Below are 12,416 nucleotides of genomic sequence, written 5' to 3'. Positions count from 1 at the left end.
GGGTCTTAGATATGTTTTTATAGTAGGGTGCGATGTTGCTATGTGTAAGCCTAATTGAGTAATTTAGAGGTAAATTTTCAGCACAGGAGAACCCGGAGCGAACCCACCGCAGGACAGGGGGAGAACGCACAAACTGCACACAAAAAAGCAATCGAGCCCTTGCCAGTGCGAGTATGTACACACGATGCCAAAGTAGATCCGTAGATCCGTTTGCATGCTGTATGTGTAAACAACATGCATACTTTTTTTGTTTGTTAACTGAGACTGGAGCAACTAAGTCGTTTTTTTTTAAAGAGTTACGGCACAGTGGTTTGAATTCATGAATTACAACAGGAATGCTGCAAGTTCAAATTTGTTGTTCAGCATTGACTGGGGCCCATTCCAAAAACCATCGCACAGTGCTCCAACCGCCATGCCACTGCGTCGTCAACATCAGTTGTTCGGTGGGAGTCTTGGCCCCCGTCATGGAAATGTGGAATTTCTGTCATTGATTGTAACTATCACAATGGTCATTTGATCAGGCACAGGCAGTGACACTTTATTTTTGCCCAAAAACATTAAACCGCCACAGTCCGCCATGCTCGGCTGCTTTTTTGTAATTTAATTGGCTACGCTCAGACACATTTTGGGGAGAAATGTATGCAAGCGCAGCGGGTGAAATGGCTTGCGTGTTCATGCATGAGAATTTATGTGCATATTACAAACCCTGAGTATTTGTCTTCGTGTGTGTGTCCTCTTAAATGAGGCGTTATGAAAGCATCGAAAACACACCATCATTAAAACCCTCATTTTTCTATGCAAGCTACATTTTTACATATACCGATGGTCTATGCGTACACACACACACATTCACAATAGCACCCTTTTAAAGGTAATTCGAGATTTTTTAGCAGGCACCTATTAAGGAAGTGTGATGTGGCGAGCACCACACAGACCCAGACACATTTGTCTCCTCAGAGCTGATGTTTACACAAAGAACCAAAAACTAATTTACAGCTGACTCAACATATGGAGAGTTCAATCCATGCCCAGGAATTGAAATCCATGCCCAGAGTTTATTTAAATGATTGAGCAGTGCTCTAAGCAGCAACTGTGCCACCACACATGACAAACACGTGCAGGTTTTGGTAATATAAATGCCTGGTATCCTTAAATCGCAAAAGCAGACGACTCTGTACCACACCTTATATTAAAATTGTAAAATTATTGCCTGATACATTTAAAAGTAATCATCTTAACTACAGTTTTTAATCTATTTTTTTTATTACAAATGAGATCATGAATATCAATGGACTCTGCCTTGGTGAAAAATGCCTGAAGCCTGTAGAAACGTAAACAAAAAACATCTCCAATAAGTGTGGGTTAAAATGAACAAATATGCAATTACATTGGACTTTGAGACCTAATTTGCTTGGCATTTTGGATGAGCTTCATTAGGCATAAGCACATTTATGCACATCACCACGCATACGTATGCTCACCAATAGATATGGATGGGCACGCATATGCCCCATGCATAAGGACAAATTCCCAGAGTTGAACATGAGAGGCTGTAGGTGCAAGAGCTGCGAGTGAGCACCTATTGAGACTGACACGGTACATGATGAGGGAGTGATGCGAGTGCCGATGCCCACACACTGCACCAGGTACTCATTGAAGGGCAAGTCGACTTAGGGGGGGGCAGGACAGAATCAGATACATTTTGTCACTGATCTTAGCCATGGCTAGGATTCAAACTCAGGTTGGTAGGTTCCTTGTACAATGCACATACAACAGTGCCACCATTTTCTACATGCATACGCGTGTGTGTGTGTGTGGAAAGTTGTGGCACACCAAGGCCGTAGCCATGGAGTCAACATTGGGGGGGACCAGATCTTCCAGGGTGTCTGGGGTCCCCCCCCCCCAGAAAATAACCTAAATTTGAAAACAAATTTCCTGCCTAAAATATAAAAATTCACTAACACATAGGATGGACGTTTTATTTATTTTTTACAATAATGTCTAATAGTGTATTGTATTACATTGCTCTGTTTTTTTCTTTTTTACATTTTCTTGTTTCATTGTATGTAATGGCAGAGATTAGGGATTAATAAAGTACAACCATAACCACAATCATATAAACAGAAATCTATTTTATAGCGATATATTGGGGGGGGGGGACATTTTGAGCATATTTGAATATTGGGGGGGGGGGATGTGCCCCCCCCCCCCAATATTTATTATAATTACGGCCTTGTAGAACACGCACACATACACATGCGTACACACAAAGACAAAAGACAAAGATCCCACAAAAAGCCTTAAAAATTTTTGGGGCAAGTGCTGTTGGCGAGCACCTATGTTAGGCCGGCACAGCACACGAGGGGGTGGGTGGCCAGCACCACGCCCGGTCGCATTTGTCTCCCCAGTGGCGACGTTTACACATCGCACCAGGTAGCGCAGCATGTCAAGCACTGCGCCACCACTCCCCACCACCACATGAGTGCAAAAACAGACACGTGCATTTTTGTACACACATCGTGCGCTGTGACACTATCTATATGGAAACCGCAGTTCAGTTCAGCCAATAGAGACGTAAAGTAACACGCAAATGATCTGCGGTTAAGACCACAAATTCCATGCTCTGTTGGGCAATTTAACAAGACACACCACTGAAGATTAGACAACAAATTACCTCAGCTTATGTCAATTCGTATACAATGTTTGGGGTTATACAGAATATTCATTCGGGCCAATTATGTGCAAGTATTCACGAGTGCGCCTTCCTTTAACAAGAACCAAATTAGATCATTCGATTCTTTTTATAGATTAAACGTATAAAAGAATAACGGACAATTTCAGAACATGGGAAACATCATAAACACCTTATTATGGTATTCTTTGGGTCTTTTGGTAAAGTCACGTAGATAGGTTCAAATTAATAAAATAAAACAAACAAAAACCACGACTGTTTTGATCGCAACACAAGCGATCGTCATCACACGACACCCACGTTCATTACTTTGTAATCTGAATGAAGGGTTGCACCAACTAACATGGGATTAATAGAATGTGATTTATTGACTGAATCCAATTAAAATGAGTGTGGGATGGTCGGTTCTTATGTCATCAGTGACTCTCAGTCAGAAATTGAAATTCTACGGTCGCATGGCAGAGAACTGCTGTTGCCTTCCCACAAAATGGCACGAATTATTTTGCCTCTAGAAAGATAAATGGGCTGATTTGACCCACAAACAGCAATGTAATTATCTTCTTTCTGATTATAAGAAGTCTCTTCTTCATCCAATGTGTTGCTACTTTAGCACACCGGTGTGTTAGACAGCAGACAAAAACCACATGCCCATTATAAAGGTTAGTTACATGAACAAAACAAAACTTTTATAATTGTAAATGTTGTGGGTTTGCTCTCTAACACACACCGGTGTGCTAAAGTAGTGACACATTTGTACATGTGGTTTGCGCATCAAACCGTACAAATTGGCCGTGTCAGGTGGAGGTGAGTGTACGGCACATATATGATCTAACCCAAAAAACATTATAATGAATAACATTGGTCGTGGAAGCCGACGTGTTAAACATGCTTGACTATCCAGTTTATACCTAGAAAAACACACTGGCATATATTTGTATTTGTGTGTAAGCATGTGTGATTGCTTGCATGTGTGCGTGTGTGAGTGGGGAGCGGTAGTGTAGCGGTTAACATGCTGCTCTACGAACCCGGCGGCCCAGGGTCGATTCCAGCTCATGGTCAAAACCAGCGACGATTATCTGTACCGGTACGGGGCCTCCTCTGGGTCGACTCGGCCTCAAATGAGTACCTGGTGCGATGTGTAAACATCGCCACTGGGGAGACAAGGGCGACCGGGCGTGGTGCTGAACACCTCATCCCCTTGTGTGCCACGCCAACCTTCATGGGTGTTGCTCTCGAACAGCACTTGCCCCAAAAAGCCTACATGCCTGGATGGGATCATTGTTTTGCCTTTATTTGTGATAATGCTTTGAAAATCAACTCGACGGATCGTTGACGAATCTTTCCGTCATTTCACACGGCACAGATTTCAATCCTTTCTGGCAAGCGCTTTATGTTTAATCAGCGTATCGTCAAATGGTGCAGACCTATCTGGGGACACACACTCTCCTGCCAATACGGTCCTATTATCTAAAGAATCAACACCCGCACAACTCCATGCAATGCTGATTTCAAGATGCTGCCGTGAGCACATTCCATCATCCGAAAATGTAAATTTACTTCAATTATTATAAGAATGGTATTAAACATGTTTTATTTTACACACTATCATACCTATTACAATGCAATTGCATATATCTACTTACCTATCACAGTTCTGTATTTTCATTGAACCTCTGTAGCAAGTAAGGCAATCCTTTATATATACGGTATTGTATATGCATTTGTGAATATTTTTCATATACATCATACAATCATCAATCAATCAAACTTTAATTCCGAATGCATCCTTCAAAATAAAATGGTCACAGAGCACTTCACAAGTAAACATACCATTTCATCAGTAGAATTTAAGGCACATAAAATAATAAAAGGTATGGGTTAGAAATGTAGAAAATAGATTATGAAATACATTCAAGCCTGATTTAAAAAAAAACACAACTCCATCCTTATCAGATGACATTCACGGTGCACTACGCATCAACAAAATGCTAAGAAGCAGGCTGTACCGGGGCGCCGCAGTGGCGAGATGATTTATCCCAACGCTGACTCCTGAATATTCGGAGTTTGCATGCCTCTCTCCGTGGTCGCATGGGTTTATTCTCTGAGTCCTCAGGTTTTTCCCTCCGCATTTATAGTCAACAACAATCCACGCGTTTAGAGTATTTGGCTGCTGTAACATTTCCACGTGATAAGTCTACTTCGTTGGGCTATCATTTGTGGCCAGGTCACTTCTGAATAAGAGCTACGTAGCTCGTTGGGCCTTACCTGGTGAAATAAAAATAGTTAATAAATATTGTATAGTTTATACAACTGGACTAAGAATCCTCAAACTCGTTCTACGAACCGACAAAGCAAGGCTATGAACCCATGCACCTGGACTACGATCCCACAAACCTGAACGAGCAACCCAACACACCTGGGCAATGTAACCACACACGCAGAGTAGGAACCCACAAACCCGGGGCCAGGATCTCATGATCCCGGGGCCAGGAACCAACAAACACGGGGTTGGGAACTCACGAGCCCAGACTAGGAACTCACTTGCTTGTACTAGGAACCAACAAACCTAGATTATGGACCCATTCCCTGAGCACGAAAGCAGGCCCCACAAACCGACCACCAACGAGTGGTGGCAAGCTGACAGACAGATCACCCTAAAGAGAATTGTGTCCCACCAAAGGGATGGGTCTTCAGAAACCTTATAAATGATGTGCATAAACTCTCCGCTTCTCTGATGTCAATTGGGAGGACGTTCCACTCGATGTCCTCCCAGGCTCCCTGTTCAAGCAATATGCTCCAGAACTCGCCATCACGATGAGGAACATCGCAAATGCCTCATTCCTTACGGGGTGTTTTCCATTCAACCTCAAATCCGGCCGGGTTTCCCCCCTGTTAAAGAAACCAAGTCTCGACCCTGATGACCCCTCTAGCTATCGTCCCATCACTATTCTCTCCAATCTCTCTAAACTCTTCCAAAGACTCGCCCTCGCCCAGCTAAAACCCCATATCACATCCTCCCCAAACTACTGCTGCTTCCAGTAAGCTTACCGTCAAAACTACTCCACAGAACAGCACTCACCAGAGTCCTCGGTGACATTTTAGTCCAGTCCTCCTCTGGCAACCTCGAAACACTTCAAAGACTTCAAAACAACCTGGCACGTGTCGTCATTGGCCGCACTCATCTTCGGCTCGACTCGCCTCTCTCCACGCCCTCCACTGGCTCCCCATTGCCAGCAGGGTCACATACAAAATCCCCTGCCTCTGCCACCGCGCCTTCACATCTAGTTGCCCCCCTTACCTTTCTTCACTATTGACGACTTGCAGCACAGCACACGGCAGATGCCTTCGCAATGCGACTCACGACCTCGTCTTGATGCCAAAATCCAGGATGGTCACGTCTATGCGCCGCTTCTCGGTGGCTGCCCCCACAGTCTGGAACGCCATCACCCCTCTGCACATTCGCAGCATCACCTCAATCGTCTCCTTCAAGAGACACTTAAAAACTCACCTCTACAACCACGTGCTTTCGAGTGACTCTCAGCTAGGCTCCGCACCTCTGAGTTGCGGCCGTTTTGTCTGCAAATTTGCACGTGTTACAAATTGCATTATTATTATTAACAATGGAATGAGCGCCCTCCAAAAGTAACATGCCTAAACCCAGGATACCACAAGGAGGCTCTGTGTCTCACATATGAAACTTCTGGAATAAATATATCTCAGAAAAGTTCAGAGAGGTAAGCAGCAGCCATGCCATCCAAGGCCTTGTATATTAGTCAGAGGATTTTAAATCGAATCTGCAAGCGGACCGGCAACCAATGTAGATAACTCAGTGCCAGTGAGGACTATGGCGGCTTCATTCTTTAATAGTTGGAGACGTCTAATTAGTTTGTGTGGTCGACCAGTGTACAATGAGTTTAAATAATCAAGCCTAGAAGTTATGAATGCATGACTCAGAGTTTCTGCTTCTTTTTGACTTAAGAAGGGGCGCACACGGCGGGCGCAGGTTTATGCTCAAGTCCTAGATGACAATAAAAGGCGACATCCCAAACTCTTTACAGACGATGATGGAATTAATTATTTTACGACGTAATGAGTTCAGGTCAAATGTGTCGAGGTTTGCAACCATTACCATCATCCATTGTCTATTCAATGCCACAATCCATCCCACTGTGCACACAAACTGATCTATTTGCCCCATATTCTTGGTTCTTTCGGTAAAGTCACGTAGAAGGAAAATAATAAAACAATAAAAATGAAACAAAAATGTTTCACGACGTTAAGAAAAAGCCGGCACTTTTTAAAAAAAATGTCTTGCTGTGGTTTTCACACCTGATGATGATGATTGCTTGTATTGCAATTGAAACGTCGTCAGAATTGTATTGTTTTATTTTCATTATTTTATTATTTCCCTTCTACGTGACTTTCACCGAAAGAATCAAGAATATGAATCCCTGCAGTCACGAAAGCTTTAAAACGAAATTAATTTGCCTCCATCTGCACTGGTGATCATCCTATTGGGTGTGTTTTCTGCTTTCACCACAGAATTACCCACGACATTGACCCCTACGATCGAGTGTGTTGTATAATATTGTTTAAAGCATGTCACAGTCCGAGTGTCCCATTGCTTCAATGACCAGTGGGGTGGCACCGCTACAAATGTGCTCTCAAATAATTGTGGATAAAGGGTTTGGCAAAAAAATGTCTTGCGATGTGATTCCATTTCGACTTTCTTGTTGTTGTTGTTTTATATCTCTCCACAAAAGAAGCTTCTCTTCAACTGAAAATGTTTTTTTATCAACCAGATAATAAAAGTTGTCCTTTAAATATCCTTTTCAGATGTCATGTGGTGCTACTCTGAGATTAGAGATTTAGAACATAAAATAACCTTTCACTGAGCAGCAATATTAAAGATTTTTCAGATTTCCCAAAGGATATGTTTATACAATTTCAATGAAACATCGAGGCTAGAAATAACCGCCATGCAATTGTGGCTGACGTCCAAGTGCAGAGGATCACACATTTCACGGCAGATGCAGCAAAACTTATATACGAGTGTGACATTATATTTTTGGTTCTTTCACGTAGAAGGGAAATAAAACAATAATAAAAATAAAACATAATAAAAATTCTCACGATGAGTGTGACATTATCCAAAAGTGACATTCAAAAATAATGCAATGTAATTATTTAAGGGACTATCTTAAAGAACCACTGTACCCTATTTAACTGTGTAATTACATTTAATATAGATAGAGGAGTTACCATCTTAAATTAGTCTTGCACTGCGATCTGTAATTTACTAACTCTTTTTGCCACTCGTTTTACAGCGTTTTTGCATCTTTTGAAGATGTCTCGCCGCATGCAGTGGGAGCATGAAAGCAGCAAAGGAACGGCTGACACAAGTGGCAGTTCACAAACGGCGGCCCTCAGTGAAGGAGATGGGCCCACAACACGCGAGCGAGATAACATCCTAAATAGAATCGAGGCATTTTATGTGGATCCAAAAACACATTATTTTTTTCCCAGTCATCAAACCATTTCTTAGCCGAGTGGGAGGAAGTTTCAGATATCGTACTCGACCATCTGCTGCAAATGTGCTCCCAAGTAACTGAGGAAGTTCCATATCTCATACTGATTTCTGCTTTCACAGTAGGGACAACGATACAATTCCTGGACGAGAAGGTCTAAACTGTGAACATCATCAAAGAAGCAAGCCCGATCGTTGGCAACACAACTGTTTAAGATAGTTTTACACAGAAAAGAAATACCTCGAAAACTATGGTGACACATCATCAATTATTATTCTCGTCAACAAAGCACACATTTGTAATGACTTTAACTTCACAGCCATTAGCCTATTACTGACCCACAAAAAATGTACCTGTAAAAACAAAGTTTTTCACTATAAATCCTTTATATGCGTGGCATCGGTTTTATTTTATTATTCATTTCTGTTTTTCTTGAGTAAAAGTTTCATTTTTATCACATTGGTATTTTAAATTAAATATGAAAAAAAAATCCTAAAAAGTGGAAAATTTTGGATTTTTTTTTCACGAAAATAAATTGTCACGCACAACGAGTCTGTGTGCAAAATGTCAGCTCGATTGGATCACGGGAAGTGGGTTAAAAAACGACCGAAAGATTTGCACGGTCGTAAGCGCGCAAGCAAGCAAGCAAGTGAACTTAGTATAAAGGATTTTAAAAGGGACTCGAACAGAACGGCATTTTCCGACCATCGGATTGCTCGCCAGCACTCTAATCACAGTGCCACCGCCTGGCAGAAAGAGCCTCTAATCCGTCTACTTGACTGCATCGCACAGAAAATGGGGACATACGACATGATAATATACTCACTGCAACAGTCAAGCCACTCGTACACACCCTGTTTAACGTGTCATATACTTGACAGTACAGCATTACCTACCAATCTTGAGCCGTAAACAACTGCAGTTTACTCATTGATGCTCTAGTGAACCTTGACTCTGCTGGTGTTTGCACGTCCAAGGGTTTTAATGTGGGAAGCAGCTCATTACAACCGATTCGGTGCATATTTGCGTCGTAAACAACTGCAGTTAATTTATTGATGCCCTAGTGGACCTTGACTCTGCTGGTGTTTGCACATCCAATGGTTTTAATGTGGGAAGCAGCTCATTACAACCTATTCGGTGCATATTTGCGTCTCCAGCATATACACCCACGTTTACAACATGTACCCACTAATCTTGATTTGAAGCTTTCGTGACTGCAGGAATCCATACGCTTTGGTTCTTTCGATAAAGTTACGTAGGTAGAAAAATTAAAGAAAAAAATATTTATAAAATTTTACAAAACATATTTTTGTTTTATTTAATCTTTCTACCTACGTGACTTTACCGAAAGAACCAACGAGTATGTACTCACTAGTGAGATACCTGTGATTGTTTCCCTGTAAAGGGTGGAACGATGGCACAATGGTAAGCGCAATACACCTCGCACTCCGTCATCCGAGTTCAATTCCCGTCCATGGCTAACATCAGTGGCGTCTGATATCCGACCAGTGCTGGGTTCCTTCCCCCCCCCCCCCCCCCCCCCCATGATTGAGACGGCACGAGGAGACATTCACCCAGCAGTGGCTTTTAAAAGTGCTGGATGTTATAAAGTTTTTAAAAAAATATTACCTTCAAAGTGTTATGGCAGCTGTATGGCCGTGAAGTGTATTTCAGGCCAGGGGAAGAGAGACGCCGTTTAGTAATCGGTGCACTTAATTTTAGATTTGAAGCTTTCGTGACTGCAAGGATTCATATTCTTAGGTTTTTTCGGTAAAGTCACGTAGGTAAAACAATTAAATTAAAATTAATAAAAGTAAAATAAAAATAAAATAAAAATCACGAAGTTTCGGAAGCTTGCGTTGCCTCCGAAACGTAAGTGATTTTTATTTTATTTTTTATTTTACTTTTATTAATTTAAATTTTAATGTTTTACCTACGTGACTTTACCAAAAAAACCTAAGAATATGAATCGGTGCACTGTTCTATGATGCCGCTGGCTATGTGTGCTATCGCTTGGCAAGAGATGTCCGAACGTAGCCGGAGCCCCTCTTCCATGTTCACTGAGGACAAGACTCTCGCACCTTGTGCGCGTATATCATCATTGACAACGGGCAGACAAAGGTGCGCAGGGCATGCGACGACGAATGGTCATTGTGGGTGCTCACTTACGTCACGTGTTTGTTTGAAGATGGACTCTCACGTTGGTTAAATAGATCCCTCGAAACTTGACATTTGAACAAACACACCATGAGCTTCATGTTATACAAATGAATTGCAATGTGTTCATTTTGGTTACTCGTAAGTATATCGTCAATTTATAAATGATATACTGTAGCACTATATTCTTGGTTCTTTCGGTAAAGTCACGTAGAAGGGAAATAATAAAAGAATCTATATATATAAAATCGTTCATGTCTGTCTGTCTGTGTGTGTGTGTGTGGACTTTGGCCCATACGCACTTTCATTGGACGGCGGTTGCCCCTGGCAACGGCTAGCCACGCCTTCGCCGCTTTCATTGGACCTGGCAACGGCTAGCCACGCCTTCGCCAAGGGCTGCAGTTTCATTGGACGGCGGTTGCCCCTGCCAACGGCTAGCCACGCCTTCGCCACTTTCATAAGCTCCGTATTTAATTAAATAATAGCCATTACACAGTATTGTTGGAGCGCTAGGGGGGGGGGGAAGGAACGCCACCCGTACCCTGCCTCTTCCAAGCCGACAATTTTAGGCGAGGCCGCAGGCTTTGCACGCTACTAGGCCTCGACACCCACCACGCCACTCTGAGGTAAATTCATCAAAGTTTTTCCTACTCTTCACTACACCCCCACCACAATGTGTGCTATTAATATTACTTTTAAACCCAACGCGCCAACAATCGATTACTTTAATGTTCACTGTACAAATACTCATTAAGCTGGGTGAGCGTACTGCCAGTCTATCATGTACACTGTAGCCTGCTTATTAAGCTCGGTGAGCGTACTGCCACTCTATCATGTACACTCTAGCCTGCTTATGAAGCTGAGTGCGTGTACTGGCAGTCTATAATGTGGACTCTTGCCTGGTTATTATAATCGATTCTTTATATGTTCTTTGTACAAACAGTCATTAAGCTGCTTGAGCGACCCCAGTTCGATTCCAACTCACGCCCACCACCGCTGACGATTATTTGAAACGGACCTGGCCCTCCCCTAGGTCCACTCAGCCTCAAAAGCGTAACTGCTGTCGTGTGTGAACATCGTCACTGGGGAGACAAAGGCGGCGGGGCATCGTGGATCCAAGTCCCGGGCGAAGCCGGGTCATGTGTATGTGTGTTTATGTGTATGTCTGTGTGTCTGTATGCATGTGTGTATGTATGTGTGTGCATGTGTTTGTGTGTATGTGTGTGTGTATGTATGTGGGTTTTTTTGTATGTGTTTATGTGTATGTCTGCGTGTCTCTATGTATGTGTGTATGTACGTGTGTGCATGTGTTTGTGTGTATGTATGTGTGTGTCTATGTATGTGTGTGTATGTGTTTCTGTGTTTGTATGTGTGTCTATGTATGTGTGTGTATGTGTTTCTGTGTTTGTATGTGTGTGTATGTATGTGTGTTATGTGTCTGTCTGTGTGTCTGCATGTATGTGTGTGTGTATTGTGTATGTGTTTGTGTGTGTTTGTGTGTTTACGCTCGCATTACACAAATGTATAATGCGGGTCTAAGGCGTTCCTTACACAGCATTGCCGCTTTATTATTTCAGTCGTTTACTGCCGTATGCACCCTGAAAGTCGTGTGTGTCTGCAGCAAGCGCGTGTATGTGTACCTATGGACGCGCGCGCGTGTGTTGTGTAGGGGGAACGGTAGTGTAGTGCTTAGCGTGCTGCCTGTGTCTGTGTGTGTGTGTCTGTGTGTGTGTGTCTGTGTGTGTGTCTGTGTGTGTGCGTGTGTGGTGTGTGGGGAGCGGTAGTGTAGTGGTTAGCGTGCTGTCTGTGTGTGTGTTTCTGTCTGTGTGTGTCTGCGTGTGTCTGTGTGTGTGTCTGTGTGTGTGTCTGTGCGTGTGTGGTGTGTGAGGAGCGGTGGGTGTAGTGCTTAACGCTACGCTGCGCTACCAACCCGGCAAACCCAGTTCGATTCCCGCTCACGGCCACCACCGGTGACGATTATTTGAACCTCCCCTAGGTCGACTCTGCCTCAAACGAGTAACTTAACTACTGTAGCGTAT

General features: G+C 42.9%; 1 long non-coding RNA gene across 1 annotated transcript in view; it reads left to right on the top strand.

Annotated features, from left to right (window-relative positions):
- The window catches only part of LOC133349525 (uncharacterized), a 50,089-nt gene extending 41,881 nt beyond the window's left edge, over window positions 1-8,208 (top strand). Inside the window, exon 5 of the long non-coding RNA XR_009755954.1 lies at window positions 8,020-8,208. This is a non-coding gene — a long non-coding RNA (uncharacterized LOC133349525). The remainder of the gene's footprint in view (window positions 1-8,019) is intronic.
- The last annotated feature ends 4,208 nt before the right edge of the window (window positions 8,209-12,416 follow it).

Source organism: Lethenteron reissneri, chromosome 30, assembly GCF_015708825.2.
Source record: "Lethenteron reissneri isolate LAM-NWPU_2019-01 chromosome 30, ASM1570882v1, whole genome shotgun sequence".
Classification (NCBI taxonomy): domain Eukaryota; kingdom Metazoa; phylum Chordata; class Hyperoartia; order Petromyzontiformes; family Petromyzontidae; genus Lethenteron; species Lethenteron reissneri.
This window is presented reverse-complemented; position numbering and strand designations above follow the sequence as displayed.